Source organism: Ambystoma mexicanum, chromosome 5p (assembly GCF_040938575.1).
Source record: "Ambystoma mexicanum isolate Mex_15411 chromosome 5p, UKY_AmexF1_1, whole genome shotgun sequence".
NCBI classification, from domain to species: domain Eukaryota; kingdom Metazoa; phylum Chordata; class Amphibia; order Caudata; family Ambystomatidae; genus Ambystoma; species Ambystoma mexicanum.
The window spans coordinates 253,878,575-253,899,648 of record NC_090930.1 but is presented as its reverse complement, the minus strand read 5'-3'; the positions used below and the strand labels follow the sequence as shown (position 1 = coordinate 253,899,648).

At 43.1% G+C, this 21,074-nt stretch overlaps 1 protein-coding gene across 3 annotated transcripts in view; it reads left to right on the top strand.

Moving 5' to 3' along the window:
• GRIA3 (glutamate ionotropic receptor AMPA type subunit 3) overlaps nucleotides 1-21,074 on the top strand; it is a 1,487,966-nt gene that overhangs the window by 1,294,165 nt on the left and 172,727 nt on the right. The window lies entirely within an intron of this gene.

Genomic DNA, 21,074 nt, shown 5'->3' with positions numbered 1-21,074 from the left:
TATCGGGTGCAGGTGACGGCAAGGCGAGGCTGCCGGTAACTGGCTGGGTTACCGGCAAACCCTTAATGAGGCCCATGGTCAGAAATGCATTGGATTAACATGCACACAAAAATCCTGTGATTTTAGAAAACTGAAGATTGAAGATTAATCAGTGAACAAGCACTTTAAGAATGCAATGCTTTTATTCTACACAACCATAACGAAAATAGTACAGGCTAATGGCTTTCTCCTTTGAGGGTTCATCCAATCATTTACTCGGAGTAGTCAGTACATATGTGCTCATTCCCTTGTAACAGCTGTGCACCACCTACGGATAAGCTACACAACTGAGGTGTGTGGGATTTTGCAACACTGGTACCTCTCAGTGAAAGGGACATGCTGGTTAAAGGGCAGGTATGCTTGCAAACAGTCTTCCTTTTCACACGCCTGTAAATCTGCATCTGCAATGCACACAGATAGCCTTAGCGAAATGCTCACATTGGTGTGGTTAGAAAAATCACTCCGGCTCTAGTTATTTTTCTAATCTCCTTGAATGCGATGTCACTAACCATGCTCGAGGCACTGTGAGCGGCAGCACAGCTCCTTCTTCAAATGACGCTGAAATTGAAGATGTGTTTTCAGATGAAATAGAAGGTCAGATAGTATAGCAATGTGAATGGCTAGATTTAACCCAGGGTTATGCTGAGCTCACCTCATGTGTGCAATAAGATTATCTTGGAATGGAGCATAAGCCTACCCCAAATGAAAAACTGGGAGACCAATGTGCTGCACTCCCTTTTGCCTCCCCGTTGTGTTTCTTGCAAGGTCACGCAATGCAAACTCAAAGGAGGCGCAGCCATGAATATATACGCACATTCAGCAGCACACATTACATTTGAGATCACTAATGTGAAGCCAGTGACACCCGACATCAGTCTGATTCACTGCACACTGCGCCAGCACATTCCTATGGTAATCTAGATGATGTGCTGCAGTTTAATAAAGAGCTATTTTGACCTCAGCCACTAAAATGTTTGTATCGTGTTCCACAATGGAGGAATCACACCGCGGTAAGCTGCATAGCTACTGTGCAGGTAAAAAAATCAATCAACTGCAAATCTGTTTATGACTTTTTATGATATGTTTTATATTAACAGCCTAGACAAATATTGCTTGCATTTTTTGTAGCGCATGCAATTGGATTTTTTTAATTCTGTTGACAAATGTGTTTGTATAATATCTGAGTTACAGCAATAAGATTACAGTAAAAAACGGATAACCTTTAGCTAGAGAAGAATGCAATGATGGTGTAGATGGGGTTTAACACAGCAGAGCACTCAGACTTTTTATGATTAAAGGGGTGCAACCTTTACAATCTTAACCAGCCAAGCTTGTAATGTAATACAGAACTACTGTACGTCAAGGGTGACAGTGATGTGTGCCACAGGGAATCTATCCTCAGGAAAATGCATTACCAAACATAATGGCGACTTGTGGTGACATTGGGCTAGTGGAATTTGTTTATGGTGATTGCCTGAATATTGTAAAATTGCATTTACTTTCACAAATCGTCAAAAATTAAATTCTGATTAAAAACGAATCATTCTTCTCTTTAGATTTTGAAGATGCTTATGTGGGGGTCTCCATTATTTAAAAACCTACGCCCCAAGAATTTGGGGTTGTGGAAAGGGAAGTTGAACAACAAACCACCACATAGCCAGATACGGGCAGGTCCTCGCGGCAGTCAGTAACATTTGGTCAAAATGAAGTGTATTACGGTCAACCGGAATGGTGGGATTACAATCTCGCAGCCTGACATGAGGATTTGACTTGTGTGTCCTGGAACTCTAGGGGTTTTCTGAACATTGTGAACAACCCAGATTTGTTTTCCTCTTTTGATATTGTTTGTTTGCAGGAAACTCTGCTGATGGACACGCCAATTATAGATGGTTATGACGTAGTCTACGTCGAAGCCGAACGAGGCTTCAGCGGTCGCCCTTTTGGAGGGCTATTGATTGCTATTAAGAAAAGTTTGGGCCTTGTATTTCGAAAAATAGATTTGAAAAGAAGGGATATGCTGGCAATCATGTTGGAAGGGAAAAGACGTGGGAGGGTTTAACCAGTGCTTGCCGGTAAATGTATATCTAAACCCTGGATCTGTCAACATGGAGGAAGCTCTGAATTTCATGTCCTTTCTATTGCTTGGGAAATTCAACGCAGAATGTTTGGATGATTGCTGGTATCATGATCCGGCGAGATTAAAAACGCCAAGGGAAGCTCGTGATAGGGGGCAGAGGGTAGTTAGGAGTTGGAGGTGTGGGACCGGGTGCCGTTGAATGGAAACTTCACGGGTGATATCCCTCCGAGCTTTACTTGGCATAACCGTCCATGGAAGTCAACCATTGATTATTAATTCCTTTTGGCAGACTTGTTTCAGAAAGGTGGCACCCGGAACGTAAAAGCTCAGGATTGGGTGATCGCGTTATGGTTTGTTGCCAGCGCCCGGTGTCTGGGTTAACAAGGTTTGAGGGTAAGGTCATGAACCTAGAAATTAACCCAAGGAACCATCTTGTAAAATTGTTTCCAAGAATAGCTATGGCCTTTGATAGAAAGATTGGGAGTCTTTTATGTTTGGAGCCGGATGTCCTGTGTTCCCCTGAAGGGTTGTCCCCCCCCCTGTCTCTATTGTCTTAGGGGCTTTATTGCCAGTTAAACAGCTGCAAAAGGGATCAAAGAAGGTGGGTCATAATCATCTAGTCCAGGAGTAGAAAAAAAGGCTGTGACTAGAAATTCGGGGGTTAAGGAGGACTAGGTCGCCTGGGGTGATAAGGGAGGTGCATAGGGTTAAACAAATATACAAAAACGGGCTAAAGAGCCACACATTTCTTATGGGGATCAATCAATGACTCACAGAAAATGTTGGCATGCATTATAGGAAATAAGACTATGAAATTCTGGCAGTTCATTAAGCCAAGGGGGACAGACCAATGCCTCCAAATCCAAGCAATATCTGAAGATGTATGGGCTACTTACTTTTCAGAAGTTTATATAAAGGGGTGGGTGTTAGGGGGTTCCCAATTTGTACATATTGGCTGGCGGGTGGCCTTTATTTGGACCCTGGATGATATTGCACTGTTGATTAAATCTATTAAAAAATCGAATGCGCCCCGACCAGATGGTTTGACTAATTTGACTTTTAAATCAAACTATCTACTCTGGGCCCAACTTTTGTCATCTTTGTTTGTTAACATTTTGGTAACTAGGAATCTTCCAGAGACTTGGTGTAAGACCTTGATTGTCTTAATCTTTAAGGGAGGGGACAGATTGTCCCTGACGCATTATAGGCCAATTTCGTCAAACAAAATTTTAGTTAAAATGATCCTAAAGGGATTACAAGACTGGGCTAGGGGTGCTAATTGTCTGGACCCCTACCAGTCAGGTTTTAAGAAGGGGGTGGGTACAGCACTAAATAGCTTTGCTTTGGCACTTTTGGGTGCACAAGCAAAGGATCAAGGGAAGACAATTTATTTGGTCTTCCTGGATATCAGTAAAGCTTTTGACCACTTTAATAGGGCCATCGTCTGGAAGAGTCTTTTAGATAGTGGATGCCCCCAAGCGCTGATTAGCATTTTGGAGGCTCTGCATTGTGGAACAAAAATAAATATTAGACTTGATTCTCATGGTGCTTTCTCCCGATGGATAGAGACAAACCGGGGGCTGCGACATGGATGTGTCCTCGGACCGTTTCTATGATCTTTTTATATAAAGGACATGCTTGCATGTTGGAAAACTGCTAGGACAAACCTGCCTAAACTGGGAAGCCCGGCAGTACAATATTTAGCTTACACAGATAACGTTGTTATCTGTGACATGACTGTGATAGGCGTGCATAAAGCCTTAAAGGCGTTTGAGGATTTCTTAAGTAAGCTCGACCTTTGAATCAAAACCTTGAAATCTTAACGTTTTAGTGCTCAGTAGGGTGAAGAGTAAATGGAAAAAATGTGCTTGCGATTTGCGAGGTCAGGTTTTAGAAGTGGTTAACATGTATAAGTATGTAGGCTTATGCATTTACGACAGACATAAGTCGAAATTTCTGGCTGCAACTAGCCAACTGATCCAATTCAATTGCAAATTTGGAAGGTTCTCACTTTTGCCCAGCTTGAAATTGTACAAACAGAAAATTGTTCCAAAGTTGGTGTATGGTGCGCAAAAAAGGGAAGACAGGGTTTGTTGGGCAAGGTAAGAGGCCAAGTTATGGAGACGGGTGCTGCGTTTACCCGCCTCAGTTCCTATTGCAGGAATTATTTTTGTATTGGGGCATTTGCCAATTCAGATTGGGATTGATTGGAGAAAACTTCAGTTGTATGCTGGCATAGTCTCACCACTGAATGCCTCGTTCTTCGTTTAACTGAATGAATTGTAGGTTAAATGTTCTTGTAAGGTATTGAAGAATTGGGGTGTATGGTGTACAGAGACTCTATCTAAAATATATTCATCAACAGACAAGTTATCAATGAATCCTATCAAAGTGAAGCGAACACTGTTTAGATATGTGTGGATAGATCTTAGGGCTGTTTTGTTGGAATATTGTTGCTTTAATGATCCTTTTACTTGGACACAGAGTAGTTATAAGATCCCAACCCCATACCTGAGAAAGCATCTATCTAAGGAATTTATGACCCAAATGTTGAGACTAAAGTTAAATCTGTTTCCCTCTATGGATGTTTTGGACGAAAGGAGAAAGGTTCCTCAGGGGGAAAGGCTCTGCAGGTACTGTGCTATAAATGACAAAACTCTAAAACATTTGTATGTATCTTGTCCAGCTCTGCGTCTGTTGTGGGCAGAAAACACTGTGTTGCGTCCATGCATACTTGAGGAGGATTTATGGATCAGAATCCTCAATACAAATGAAATTTCCCTCTCTGTCAGGTTACTAACATTTCTGAAAATTGTTTTGGTATAGAAGAAAAGGTCATTATTCTCCTTTTTCATACTCACCTTTAGTGTTGCGCAGATATTAAATGGTTGTACGCTGTCAATACCATGCTGTCAGGTTGTTTGGGCCATTCAGTGCTCTGTGTTATCAGTACGTTCACTTGCTGCTGTTTTGGTACTTGTATATTTCGATACTGTTTTAATGATAAGATCCATTAAGATTGCAACTTTTAATGATTTGTTATGATTTCATAGTTTTAAAGTTTAAAATCTAAAGTCTAAAGTTTTAAATATGCAAAGATTGTAATTGCAGGTAATTAATTAATTGATTGATTTTTTTCTGTGATTTTAAGTGTCTGAAAATGGATGTGTGATAAATTCAGTTTTGTACTAAACATGCAATGAATAAAATAAAATAAATAAATTACCAACCATAATCTGCACACTATATCTGAAAGCACACTAAGGTCCCTAATTTAAAATAAAATACACACAGATGGTAGGGAAGGCTCCATAAAGAAGCCATATTGTGAAAACAAAATCAAAATATCGAGGCCGAGTACCCCAAAAGGAAATACACCGAACACAGGTTACAAAGAAAGATACAAAGTACTTTATTTTATACTGAATCCAGTTACAAAAACAGAGCAAAATCAGATTGCTATTGGCACTCAGTACAACACAACGAACTCCAGCGTGGTTCAATGTGTTCAGTGAGAGACGCTGTACATTAGAATGCATTGGCTTTTTATATTTTCTATGAGCACGATGTCCAGCCCCACTTCGGGTACATATTCCATTAATACATCACCGATCTAGGGTTCATGCCGAGTCTCGAACATCTGCATATAACTGGCTTGCTTTTAATACATATATCAACAAGCCTATATGGCAACTGTGTATTCTGGGATTTTCCATGTAAGTCTTCTTAAACATTAATACAATGTGGTTTAAACAAGTGTTCTACATTAGGTATTTGAATACATTGTCTTCATAGTTATACTCGTGGATTAGTTTAATTGCATGAGTAATCCCTTACACACAGGTCAACGAAGGACAAGGCCTCAGTTCACGACCTCAACAAGTGGCCTGCAGGCAAGTTACATATTAGCTATGTACAGAGGTCAAGACGGCCATGTTGTATTCTTGGAATGACATCGTCCACCATTTTAACTCACAGGGTGACTTTACAAAGCGAACCTAAAATGGCGGGTTGACCTAAAATGGCGGCTTACATTGATCTAAAGGTCAGGACCTTGCAACACGGATTCTTTTGCAAGCGACTTTCGAGCAGCTTGGCGTAGGCCAATATACATATATTTATTGCAATAGGAGGCACGATATAATTTCTCTTTTGACAAACCCTCCTTTTGGCCTATGCCAAGTGCTAAAACTACTTTGGATCTCCTTGCGAATAACTCTATGCATCATCGTCCATGCACCCTGAATCACTGTTGGAAATATCTATTGCCATTAGGTCATTCGCTAAAATTTCTTTCAACACATATTCTTTGGAAGTTTTATCTGGGGCATACACTTTATGTCCCATCGAACCTATCGCTTGTGCGCAACATCCCCCTAGTATCGAACACATACCAGGTAGACACTGAATACAGCAACAAAGAAACAACAGGATTCCCAAAATAATCAGCAAGACCGAAAGTACCTTCCAACCGCAAGATCGCAAGCAGTCCCAGAACCAAGCGCTAAGATCCCAGTTTCCCTCGGGAACATGCACTTCTAAACTAAGGACGTGCAGATTCTGTATTGCCTTGAAGATGGTTGGGGAGGAATCTGGTACGAAAACACAGCAAGCGGACCCCACTAATTAACACACACCACCACGTTCAGCCAGAATGACATCTAATACCATCCGGTTTTGAAGTGCTACTAGTCTTATCGCCTTCTGTTCTAACGTCATATTTCAGAGTATGTCCGTGGTCCGATTGATGGTTCTCTCCAGTACTCTCACTAGTTTTCTGATATCTTCTGAATTCGCTATCTGCCCCCAAAATGGCACAACTGATTTTACTATATCTCCCAAGATTTGTGCTGGGGTGTCACCATTCTCGTCCCGCCGTGGACGAGCCTTTGAAACTTCTTTTGTACTAGCTATAAACACCCCAGGTTAAAGGATCCCTAAATAACAGGTTCCCTGCCAATCCCTGGGCAACCATGGGAATGCTACATTACCGCAGACAAAGTAAACAGGTTCGCCTACATAAAAAGGTCTGTTTTCCCCAGTCAAATTTGCAACGTTGGCACAACCTAGAAAATCTCCCATTGACTGAGTTCCATTCCTCTGTATGCAAAAAGAAACTGAATCGGGGCTATGATTAATAGTGTAAGAAGGAGGCATGGCATCCTTATTGCCTATTGGAGCCATCTTAAAGGAAATAAAAGATTGGAAGGGACGAGACAGTCTGTCAGAAGGCCTAATAGAAGCAACGTTAGGTTTACTCCTGTTTGCAAAAAGAGAGCATCCCAGGGAAGTCAAAACACGTTTCTCAAAACTATTCAAATTGGTGCCATCAAAGTTCCCCGAAATGCTATCATTCCATCGGCCAAAGAACAGTGCTCTAAGAGAAGCATAGCAAGCAGTTGTCAAAGGTAAAGGATGAATATACCAACCTAGCCCCTTATCCCCGTGATGCGGTAAATGTGAGCAGACCCAACAGTTAGACTTATTAAAAATGGCATGCACAGCATTCATGATAAGTAACAGAGTGTTATTGTGGTACCTTTGTCTATGCTGTGAGTGACAGAGTAGGCAAATGTACAAAGGGAGTAGGAACAATAGGTATACTTTCAGTAGGTAACAAAAGTTCTAAAGAATGAGTTTCCTCAAGGTACCACAATCCTAAGGCAGCGACTATTAAAAACCCAAATATCATTATAAAAATACAGCAATACATTTTCGTGGCCCAGGCGTTTTTTCCATCGTCCCGGTTGGTCACCCCCTTATTTACAAGTCCCATACGAGCGGTAGCAGGCGTTGTAGTCTTCAGGCGAATACCCCAATGTTCGTTGCTGGCGACCTCCCGGTCGAGCGACTTCTTAGTCCTTCCACAACCCTAGCCAACAGAATCCCCTTTCTCAAATTTGGACAAAAACAAGCCCTCAATGATCCTTTTCTTCTTCAAATGCACAGCCAAACCGTGCCGTAAATCTATCAGATGCACAGCAAAACCGTGCCGTAAGTCTGTTTTCTTGGATGCAGATTGTACCTTACTTTTCCCGGTACTGATTGATCTGGAAACAATATGTCATCACTTCCTGGTGGAAGCAACGTGTCAGAGACAGGTGAAGATGCCAAATTTGAAATAGCAGTTTCCGGATGCAAAACTTTTGGAGAGTGTAGAGACAAAATGGCAGCTTCCCCAAGCCTCACAGGCTCAGAGAGATTCTCCGACACACTCTCAGTGCTACTTACTGCTTTGGGATCGTTGGTTGCAGTATCAGCGAGGGGTTCTGTTTCTTCTGTAACGTGTGGCACAAGGTGAGGAGGTTTCTTGACGTGGGATGTATGGATCCAGTTCTTTCTCCCAGAGACCCGCACCACTGTTTGGGTGACCAACAGGACTTGTAACAGGCCACGCCAGCGAGGCGCAAGGCAGGAAGAGCGCTCAAAGGCCTTGACGAGCACCCAGCTTCCAGGTCGTATGCTGTGGCCCGGGCCCTCGTATCGCACAGGTAAAGCTTCTCGTACCTGGTGATAAATCAAATATAGGTTTTTAGTCAACTAGCTGCAATAATCTAAAAGTAATACATTTTCAACATTTCTCAATGAATTGCATTTAGGAAGGTTCCAAATATTGGCAGGTCTCCCCATTACCACCTCAAATGGAGAGAGCCCATTCTTAGTTTGAGGGGTTGTACGCATGGATAATAACACGATCGGTAAGGCGCCCAGCCATTTTAGTTTGGTGCCGGCACACATCTTAGCAAGCTTGTTCTTGATGATACCGTTGTGTCTTTCTACTAGTCCGGCGCTCTGAGCATGTCTGGCCCGAATGGAACCGTTTGTCAATTTGTAATGCCGCACATATCTGCAGAATTACAGCAGTGACAAAATGTGGACCATTGACCAACCAGATAAGTCTTGGTAGCCCGAACCGCGGGAAGTATTCCCTTACATGGTTTTTGCAGTAGTCATGGCTGTAGCATCTTTAACAGGGAAAGCCTCAACCCATTTACTAAAAGCGCAGATAACAACAGCACATATTTTTTATTGTCACATCATTCCATTTCCCACATTGTGTTGTAGGCAAATCATGCAATCCTGGACGTAGCGCTGGGCAATTTTTCGAAATGTCGTAATTTACCCAAATTTTCTCTAACATTTTTGTCATCTTCTGGGCACATACATGGGTAGGGCCATGGGCCATGATGACCATCATCATTACATACGCGTCAGGGAATAGCCATTTCCCTTCTGCTATATCCACCCAACACCCGTCATCATCAAGTTTCCCCAAGCCTTCAGCCCACCTTTTGGATTCTTCTAACGTGGCATCAGCTTGGATATCCCATACAGACCCAACACCCTCATCCATTGCATAAGCATTTACAGTCTCCCTCGAAACATACATCTTCGTAAGGGGATCGGTAGCAGTTTGTCTAGCTATTTGATCAGTGAAAGCATTCCCTTTCCCTATATCATCTGTAACCTTTCGATGTGCTGCACATTTCATAACTGCTAACTGAGTAGGGAGCGCAAGCGCTGAGAGTAGTTGTACTATTAGGGAGCCATGTTGGATTTTTGTGCCATGTGAAGTTAGGAACCCTCTCTCTGACCAAAGTCTTCCTAAGTTGTGAACCATCCCAAAGGCATACTGACTATCAGTATATATATTTACTGCAAGCCCTTCGGAAAGTTCACAAGCTCGGGTCAATGCTATAATCTCTGTGGCCTGCGCAGAATTATGTGTGATTCTCTTAGTTTCCATAACCGTGCTTAATGTAGTGATTGCATAAGCAGCTGTGGGTGTACCATCCGGAAGTTTGAAGCAAGAGCCATCACAGAACAGCTCTCCTTGCGGATTATCCAAAGGAGTGTCTTTCAAATCAATTCTACCCTTTGTCTCTTGTTCGGTCGTATACAGACAGTCATGTGACTCTTCATCGCCGCAAGTAGTATTTTGCGGGAAAGGTAGGAGTTCAGCCGGATTAAGAACACAACACCTCTTAATTTGAATGTGAGGAGCAAACAAGATCAATTCATATGTCGTCAACCGTGCGGAAGTGAGGTGTTTGGGTTCGGTTCAGTAGAACATCTACAGAGTGAGGCACCATCAGGGTTAGATCATGGCCTAGCACCATTCCCTCACTCTGTTTTACAGACGCAGCAGCAGCAGCAATAGCTCGCAAAAATCTTGGCAAAGCGCATGCTACAGGATCAAGGGCGGAAGAAAAGTAACCGCACGGCCTATTCTTCCCTCCATGTTCCTGCGTTAATACAGCCAAAGCACATCCATCACATTCATGCACAAACAACACAAAGGCCTTTTCATAGTTTGGTGTGTCCAAAACTGGTGCAGAGCATAATGCAGTCTTAAGCAGGTCAAACGATTGCTGGTGTTCCGCGTTCCATGGCAATGGCGAAGAAATGCTCTTCTTTGTCAAAGCCAACATCGGTTTGATCACTAGTGAAAAATTTGGGATCCACAACCTACAGTAAGAAGCCATACCTATCAAGGCTCTAACTTCCTTCTGTGTATTTGGGACAGACATGCCAGAAATGTGCTTTATTCTTTCAGGTGTCAATCTTCTTCCCTCCTTTGACAGGAGATAGCCTAAATAGGCGACCTCCTGGCAACAATATTGAAATTTTTTAAGCAAAGCTTTGTGACCATGCTTAGCTAGATGGATAAGTAATAACACAGTGCCCTCCTTACAGACGCTCTCAGAGTCAGCAGCTAAAAGCAAGTCATCAACGTACTGAAGCAATGTACAGGTAGAGGGCAATTCAAGGGTATCAAGCTGTTCTTTCAAAGCCCTACTATAGATGCTAGGACTCTCTGTATACCCTTGAGGTGCACGAGTAAATGTGAACGAGCGTCCCCCTAAGGTGAACACGAACAAGTATCTACTATCCTTGTATATAGGAATACTAAAGAAAGCATTCTTTAGATCCACCACACTGAAGTAAGTAGCTGTAGCTGGAATCATGGTTAAGATTGTCGTCACATCAGGCACAATTGGAAATTGTGGAGTGACGACTTTATTAATGGCACGTAAATCAATTATGAAACGGAATAAAATTGCATTATCGCCTTTCTTGTACACGGGTAAAATCGGACTATTAGACAAACTTCCTGAAATTTCTTCAATCACCCCGCGATGCACAACATCGGAAACAATGCATTTCAAAGCTCGCTCGCCCTCAACTGAAATCTTATACTGGGGAATGCGTGGCAGCTCAATTTCCGTGTTTCAAAACTATTTTAACAGGTTAAATCTGTAAAACACTGACATCATTGTCGTCAACAGCCCATAAGCTCTATGGTACATTAATGAATTCTGGCGGCAAAGGTCTAGTCAAGAATTGCGAGACAGAAAATTGCTGTGGTGAAATCGTCAAGCGCACTCCATCAGAAGAACAATAAATCACTGCATTTAATTCTTTTAACAGATTCAACCCCAGCAAGTTCTCTCCACAATTCGAAGTCAACAGAAATGGACAGTGGTCCATAAAGGGACCCAGAGAAATGGGTACCGGCGAAGAAACCGGACAAACAACTGGTGCGCCAGAAAACCCTACAGAAACATTGGTTTGCCCTGACAGTGGAATGTTTGGAACCCGTGAGTGATCAATGGAACACTTCTGTGCTCCAGTGTCTATCAAAAACTGATGTTTCCTATTTCCCACCATCATTTCAATGTAGGGACCTTTCTGATTGACGGGAATAGGTGTAGGTTCCAAACCCTGCTTCGGGCAATCCTAACGAAACAGAATGCCATCAAAAGGAAGCTCTTCGGATAAATATGCAGCAGAAGGATGATCAAATATGTTCCTGGTGTCCACACTCGGAATCTGATTATCCTGCGAGAAAGTTTGCTGAGGATCCTGTGTAAACTGACCTCTACCAGGGTCCCCTACACCCAGGCGACCTCTGGATCGTCTACCCATATTCCCGAATGTGTTATTTGACCTTTGTCGAAGGACGGGGCATTGTGCACGCCAATGACCCTCTTGACTACAATAGGCGCACTGGTTAATGTTCACAGGACCCAAGGGCACATTCCCTTGCGGGACATACTGACCTCTAATCTGAGAACTACCCCCTTTGGGGCCTCTAACAATTTGCTGCAAAAGCACTTTAGTTTTCAAATCACCTTTTCGTTTTTCAACTCTATCTTTTTCATTATTGACACGGTTCTCGTAGTACTGAGCCATGTGCAGTACTTCTGGTTGCGATTTCGCCTGCCAAGCGCTCTCAAAAGACATAATTTGTGACTGGATGTCAGGCAGCAATCCACGAACAAAAATAAGTCCACAAATAACCTTTTCCCAGACTCTGTGCCTAGGTCTTGTCCACTGAAATCCAAGAATACCTGTTCGAACCGATTAAAGAACTCGGTAGCACCCTCAGACTTTCCTTGGACACAGGCCGTAAGTTTGTCCCATATAATTCTTTTCTCTGGAATTATGGTTTTCAATTTTGCAATGATTCTATCAGGCAAAAATAATATCACCTGAGGCGGTCTTTCACCAGCTGGCCTTTCTCCATCGAGTCTAGTTATATTTACCCATGTATCTCCCAACCCTGGCACGTCGTCTATAGTTCTAACTTGCTTCCACAAATCTACGGGCAGGAGTACAGGGAATAACAAATTGATATTGCCTAAGGTGAACACTGAGGATTGCAAGACGGACTCTATTTCTTTATAGAATCCTGTCAGAGTTTTCCTAATATCAGGAATAGATTGCATAATAGTATTCACTTCCTGTCTTGAGAACGGGACGTGAACAAACTGTGATATATAATGTGCAGGAATGTTCACAGCAACTATACCCTGTGCAACATCGGCCGCAACCTCAACCATCGGGACAAATGTCAGAGGAAACTCGCTCATAGGCAACTGAGAAGTAGGTGACTCTGAACGCTTACTAAGCAACAGAGCTAAATCGAGCGCAAAAGCAGTCGAAGAAGTGTCAAGTGAAAAAGCTCTCTTGTAAATACTCAATAACTCTGTGGGACAACTAATCTTTCTTTTTACACAATCATCCTGTAGGTACTCTATCATTACCTGTATCACTTTCCTCTGCATTTCTGGCGTATACTGACTATACGTGTCATATACTTCAACTGGAGTTATCGACATATCCGAAATCCATCTAAGTGCGTCCTTCGTACAAATTCGTACTTCCTCAGATATCGATTTACGACAAGGAAGGAACCGTTTCTGTACATACATACTTTCCTCCTCGTCATCCTCATTCTGCAACTTTTCTAACTCCTTTCTATACCCAAATAACCTCTCGACATGCTCATTTACTTTCTCCACAGTGTCTCTAGAAAACGATAAAGTATTTAGATCCCTTAACCCTTGCGGGAGATCTGTATTATTTAATTTTCCCCTCATTACACATAAATGAATCCCTAAACCTTCAATAAAAACATTTATCTCAGGAAAATTACCCATATTACAAAGTGTGGCAAAAACATTAGCTTGATCATCCTTCTCCATACAATGCTTAGCCCATGCAATCAAATCACGTTTCTTCTCTGGTGGTACAGTATTACGAGTGACAACCTTTGACCCTGCAGCTCGATCGATTACCAGCGGCTCAGGACCACTTGGAAGAGAGGGAGCAGGCAAATTCAATGGAGGTACTGTAACTGGTGCGATAAGAAGAGGTGGAGGAGCCGGAGGAAGGGGAACATTAGGAGGAGCAGGAACAACGGGAACAACAGCAGGTAGAGCAGGAATAACAGGAGGAAGAGGCAAAGCAGCAGGAAGAGGAACATACGGAGGTGGCGCAGAGGCACCAGGCCTTCGTTCATTTAATGATTTATCTGTAAATTCATCAGAAGCATGGAGGTCTTTGGAAGGATATATTTTTTGAATTCCAAGTGAGAAAGCCCTATCCATATTCCTAGTCAATTCAGAATGTTTATCTTGGTCATACAATAATGCCTTTTCGGCGTTCGTCTTATGACGGTGTGCATGTTTTTCTCTACTTTTAAGTTGTTGGAAGGCTTCTTTTTACCAATTCTGCAAAACATCAAATGCTGCAGGTCTAGCCTTTTTCTTTAATAAAATTGACTCTAAATACTCAATACGAGGGATTTCAAAACTACCATTGATTGGCCACTGAAGTTCGAAGGCATGTCTGGTTTGTCTGTGCCAAATGTCATTAAATACTATACTTCCAATGCCATGCTTACAGTACATAGTACATGCCGGCGACCCCTCCTGTGGTGCGGGACGGCTAAATTCCAAAGATTGTCTATCACTGCGGAACAATGCCCTGAAGCAGGTAGACAATTTCCCAGGCATATCAAATTATTGATGTTACCTGGTCAATAATTGTGTCTGCAGATGCAATGCGCCAAATTCAAATTATCAGGGTTGAATTAAGAGTCAGGTCACGACTCACCTGAACAAACCTAAGGAGGACTGATCGGATTTCAAAGAATCTTACCTAACTAATCTTACCTCGTGTATGATGATTTCGGCAAATCTGCCCGCCTCGATAAGTGGACCCTCGTCAAGATGCCGTCTCGGACCACAAGCTATTCGTCCAGGGATCGGGTCGTGCAGCGCTGCTGAGGTGTCGTGTCTCGTTCAGTGGGGCCCCTTTTTGTCACACCGTCCGATCCCGGTCCGATAGCCTGAGTCAACCTTCAACATTCCGGCATCAATTTGAGGGTTCCTATTCGGCCGCCAACTGTGAAAACAAAATCAAAATATCGAGGCTGAGTACCCCAAAAGTCTAACGAACACGGGTTACAAAGAAACATACAAAGTACTTTATTTTATACTGAATCCAGTTACAAAAACAGAGCTAAATCAGATAGCTATCGGCCCTCAGTACAACACAACGAACTCCAGCGTGGTTCAATGTGTTCAGTGAGAGACGCCGTACATTAGAATGCATTGGCTTTTTATATTTTCTGTGAGCATGATGTCCAGCCCCACTTCGGGTTAATATTCCATTAATACATCACCGATCTAGGGATCATGCCGAGTCTCGAACATCCGCATATAACTGGTTTGCTTTTAATACATATATCAACAAGCCTATACAGCAACTGTGCATTCTGGGATTGTCCATGTAAGTCTTCTTAAACATTAATACAATGTGGTTTAAACAAGTGTTCTACATTCAGTATTTGAATACATTGTCTTCATAGTATACTCGTGGATTAGTTTCATTGCACAAGTAATCCCTTACACACAGGTCAATGAAGGACAAGGCCTCAGTTCACGACCTCAACAAGTGGCCTGCAGGCAAGTTACATATTAGCTATGTACAGAGGTCAAGACGGCCATGTTGTATTCTTGGAATGACATCGTCCACCATCAGGGTGACTTTACAAAGCGAACCTAACATGGCAGGTTGACCTAAAATGGCGGCTTACATTGATCTAAAGGTCAGGACCTTGCAACACGGATTCTTTTGCAAGCGACTTTTGAGCAGCTTGGGGGCCAGTAACAACACAGCTGAACTGTTCAAAATCTGCAAGGAACTTGCCAAGCCTACTGCAGTCTACATTTATCCTATGCCATCACATACCCTCTGCACTGCACTGGCTTCTCACTTCATAACCAAAACTCAGGACATCCTGCCATCCCTCTCCTCTACACCCCTCACTTGCCCCTAACGCACTCTCAAGCCTTCCTTGGCCCACCTCTTCCCTCCCCTCATACTCTTCTCTTCCTCGCCCATATCACCGGATGAGGTCTCTAGACAAGTCCTCTCTATGAATGTCTCCTCCAAACAGGTGGTCCCCTGCTCCTCCAGAACTATCAAGGACAACATTGCCTCCCTTGCTCCAGCCTTGGCTGATTTCTGCAATCACTCCTTTGCCACTGGCTCCTTCCCGCCGCTTCTCAAGCACTCCATTGTGTACACTCTGCTCAAAAAGCCTTCTGACGACCCCTCCTGCTGGCTAACTACCACTCTATCTCCATTGTCCCCTTCCTCTGCAAACTCTTGGAGAAGCTGCTCATCCCCAAGCTAATCCACCACACTGAATCTGTTGGTTGTCTCCACGACCACCAGTCTGGCTTCAGGGCATCCAAATGCACAGAAACTGCTCTCCTGAACACCTGTGAAGAATTGTTCTCAAATCTAGATTCCAACTCTCCCTCCATTCTCATCCTTCTTGACCTTTCCACTGCATTTGATACAGTCAATCATGCCAACCTTATAAACCGGCTCTGTGATACCCTTGGCATCACAGACCTGGCACTGGACTGGTTGACTGGTTGACCTCCTTCCTCTCTGACCGACCATCCCAGGTACAACTGGGCAGTTTTCTCTCCTCCATCACACTCTCCACCTGTGGCATCCCTCAGGGGTCTATCCTCTCGCTTTGGCTCTTCAACATCTACCTTGCCCCTCTAGCTCATTTGATCTCTGCCTTCTCACCTCACTTCCAGTGATAAGCGGCCAATATACTTCTCCTTCAAGCTTCCCTCCACTGCCTCCTCTTCTTCCTCTCTCATTCCGACTGTCTGACTGCTATTCAAGTATGGTGTGCTGCTAACGGTCTCTGCCTTAATAAAAGTAAGACTGAGATCCTTCTCTTTGGGACCCCAGCCCCCTCCATCCCTCCTACTCTCTGGCTGCCCTCCATGGCTCCCCCCTCATCCTCCTGTGAGGCAAAAAACCTTAGTGTCATCTTCAGCTCACCTCTCTCCTTCTCTCCTCACATCACAGACTTTGCCAAGAAGGCCCACTTCCAGCTGCATCGCCTCAGAGGCATTCTCCCTTTCCTCAACTTCCCCCAGAAACACAATGTCTTCAGAGCTCTGGTCCTATCTAGGCTGGACAACTGCATCAGCCTCTTCCTCAATCTGACTAAATCCTCCCTTCAACTAATCCAGAATAGGGCTGCAAGACTTATCCTTGGCCTCAAGCCCAGGGATGGCATCTCTCCAGCGCTAAGATCTCTCCTCTGACTCCCGGTTGGTGCGAGGATCAAGTGCAAGACCCTTTGCATCATCCACAAGGCTTTCTGGTGCATGGGTCCCCACTACATCCAACTCTCTCTCCCTAAATACCTCCCTGTTAGAGCCGTTCAGTCTTCTAGCTCCAACTCTCAGACGTTTTTCCAAGCAGAGAGTGGGGGGTAGATAGCTCTCTTCCACAAGTGCCTCTCTCTGGAATGACCTCCCTTCCCCCCTCAGACGCGAGCCGGAAGGCCTTCTGTTCTGGAAGCATCTTAAGACCCTCCTTTTCTCTTCCTCCTTTCCTCTCCCACTCCCCTGCTAATGTCCCCCTCTGCCTCATTTGACTGGCTGCCTGCTTCCTTCTGATTCATACAAGGCATCACGGCCTCCTCGACCAGTCTACTCCTGTACTTGGCCTCTTCTGACCCCTCCCCTAACTGCACTCTCCCTATCAGTCTCCCTCCCTCTGCACCGGACTGGCTGGGTCTGCACTCCTTCTGAGCCCACCTAGCCCCTTTCCTCATTCTTAGCACGTGGACCTTCTTCCCCTGCACACTCACCATTCCCCTGGCACTTGTCCACCTGGCCTCCCCTTAGCACTCGCCTAACCAATGAGCCCTTTTCCCTCCTTTCCTCCCCCCAGCAATTGCATGCTCGCCACTCCGTCCTGCACTTCTTTTCCCTCCTTAGCATTAGCGCATTCTGCTCCGACCTGCACTTCCTCACCTCCGCTCTCCCCTACACTTCTTATTCGGCACTTGCACGATCCAAATGACACATGGCCTAGTAGGACCATTTTTTGGGTTTTTTCATCCCTGACCACCCCCCCCCCAAGCCCCCTCTTAGTCTTTTTGCGTCTTGAAATACCTTTTGCTCGATAGGCACATTATAAATACCCAATAAATAAATAAATAAATGCATTCCCCTTTCTCACAGAAACTCCACTCTGAAGTCGAAACGTTTGCCACACAGAAACTCCACTCTGAAGTCGAAACGTTTGCCAGACACTATGATTCTTGAAGAATTTGCGTCCATCCTCAACAGGTTTTTGAGGGTCCTTTGCTTCCACATCTACGGACAGCTTACCTTCAAAACCCTCATTTAAAAATACTGAAATAGCATGGTTCTAAATTGATCTACTCCACAAAATGAACTTAAAAACGCAAGCCAGATTCAAGGCAACAATTTATCCAAAAGTAGCCTGCCACCAAACTTGGACTGGCCATTTGAGATACAGAGATGTTCTGCAGTAGTAGCCTGCTAGGCATGGGGCACCAAAATACCTACTGTGATAAAGTCCCCAGTCTAACTGTAAAGTTTAATGGTGGTTATCCCAGGGGGCCGGTTGCCACCACCCAGTATTCAATGCTGGGCCCAGGGCAGCAGGGGGAGGATCCTCTGGCTAGCCCATAATGCCACAGATAGGGGGCAAGGGGCTGTCACATGAGGTCACCAGGAGCAAAGTCCCCTTAGTGAATTTAAATGCATGATTTTTTAGAAGTACACTGGCTCCTAGAGGAATGTCTGTAGAAGGAGCAGGAGTCAGGTGGTAGTGAACTAAAGATCAGGAATGTAGTTGAAGGAGCAGCAGGCTCATGCTGGAGGACAGAGGTGGGCAAGAGAGACAGGAGTGAATTATAATATCCTTGGGAAGAGACTTTGAATTCCAGATAGTTTGAACATTTGGATGTTGTGAACTTTAATCTTTGTGACTTTAGTTTGAATTAAGAGGCTTACAAATCATCATTCAAGGACTAAATTGTACATTTAATTTTTACTCAGGTATTAGTTGGCCTTAGTTCTCCTTTTCTCTTGAGACCTAAAGGGGAAAGGAAGCAAGAGAAATGAACGATTACCTGGGGTTGTATTTTGTTTCCCTGTTAGAAATAGTAACAATCCCAGTATCAGCAATGTGGCTTGTTTGTGTGCTACTGCTACTAAGCTTTGCGACATCACATAGCTGCTCAGCAGAATTTCTCTTCAGTCAATTCAATCCCAGTCAGGTAGCCAACTACTATTTCCAACAGGTCAAGCACTTTAGGGTGCAACGCTTACTTCTGCCTGTTCACCAGATTGCCTGCCTGTGAATAGCTGGCATTAAACAGTTCTTTTTGGTGGGCTGTTACCTATATGTGTTGATGACCATGTCTCCACATAATATACACTGCCGTTTTCTGAGATACTAGATGCTACATAGAGGGGGTTCCATATCTGCATCAAGAGCTTTCTGGGGATACCAATTTGCATAATAGATATCCCGCGCCTTGACAGCTGCATGGTATTTATTTCTGAATGAAACTATTACCATGAAAATGTAGCATCTGAAAGGAGCCTTTTATGGATGTACAGATCCATTGGGATCCCATCCAAAGAGGAAGCACCACAACCAACAAAAACTCACTTTCTTTTTAAAAATATTTTACTGCATTTTTTCACCAGATATATATTTATAGTTGCGTAGTCATAAAGACAATGTGGAAATTACAGTAACAAGGCAGCTGCTTGATGTTGTTCCTTGGCTACCTTTGGTGGCATGGCATAGTTCCTGTTTCTACCAGAGTCACCTGGCCCATGAAGGATAATTCCAACTATGTTTCTATAACTACTCCAATAGAAAGTACAGAGACATTTGCTCAATTCATCTGGTTCTGTAATCACACCTTTGTTGTTGCCATGGAAACTTGTAAAGCACATTCTCCTTTCTTAAACATATTTCCATTTATAAAAGAAAGCATCTTAAAGCGAGAAGGTTACTCTTACAACATGATGTAAAATTACAAAAGCAAGGACATGTATATAACTATAAAATATAGTCTGCAACATCCAACAGACAAACCATGTACAAAACACGAAGGAGACGGAAGACATCTGTGCATGAGCTGAAAGGCCTTTTAGCACACAATCTCAAGTTTAATGTGCTATTTCTCTTAGCTTTGCTGCTCCTTCAAAAATGCCCCTCAGATCTATTTTCTCTTCCAGCAAAGTATGCATTATTTGTTCCTGAATCATATTTTCTCTGTGTGGTATTCCATTACCGAACAGTAGCAAATGTAGCTAGAAAGAGAAAACTAAACAGAGCAGTACATTATTGTGGTTCTTTACCAATCAAAATACTAAACCATGGCTGTTGCTGTAGCATTCCTTACCGAGTATTGTTCCAATATCCTATTGTCATACATAATGAGTTCCAGAGTTACTATTTTCTGTAATACAAATCTGTCTCTTGTAACACAGATGGAAATCATATCTCATAAAGCCAAAAGAAGAGCAGTACTACAATATTGAGGCATTAAAGGGGGAGAAGCAAATTTATGTATCAACGCTAAAGATTCAGGCCAGTACTTACACATTTAGATTGTTACAGTTAATTGTGTTTACGTAGTCACTGCAAGAACTACTGGAAGATTAAAAAAGGTGTCAGTGCTTTTTCATTCTCCTCCCAATAGTCATGATCTCATTTTCCTTGCAGCCTCCGACAACTCTGGGCAATTTCAACATACTGAAGAGTTTGTAGGTCTTTGATAGATATTTGTTCCTGCAGTTATTTAAATACATTTATACCTGATTTGTTCCATATATCGACTACAAAAGGAATTATGAAATTCCTGGTCTCATTTGTTGAGAATGAACAAATACCGTTTGGCATTGCTGGATAGCCTCTAAGTGGGGTAAATGACACATTTTAGGTGATTATTAAATATCTTGTGATTTCCCTATAAACGGAAACCTAAGAAAGTAACCTTTCCACTCTAAATGATTTGAAGGATTTAGAATCTAACAAACAGGAGAATACTGGCTTCGTCAGCAGACAAGATATGATTTGTTGGATTACACTGTTCATTAATAGATGAATTTACAGATTTGACCAGTTTTGAGGATCAACAACAAAATGTGTAATTGGGCCATACACAATGTCCCTTTAATTTCGGACAAATTGGTGCCTTTCATGACATATCTGGGATTTAATCTGAAAAAACACTTTAAATGGACTGCAGTGCTTTAGAGAATGTATAGATTATTTTGTAGGTAGA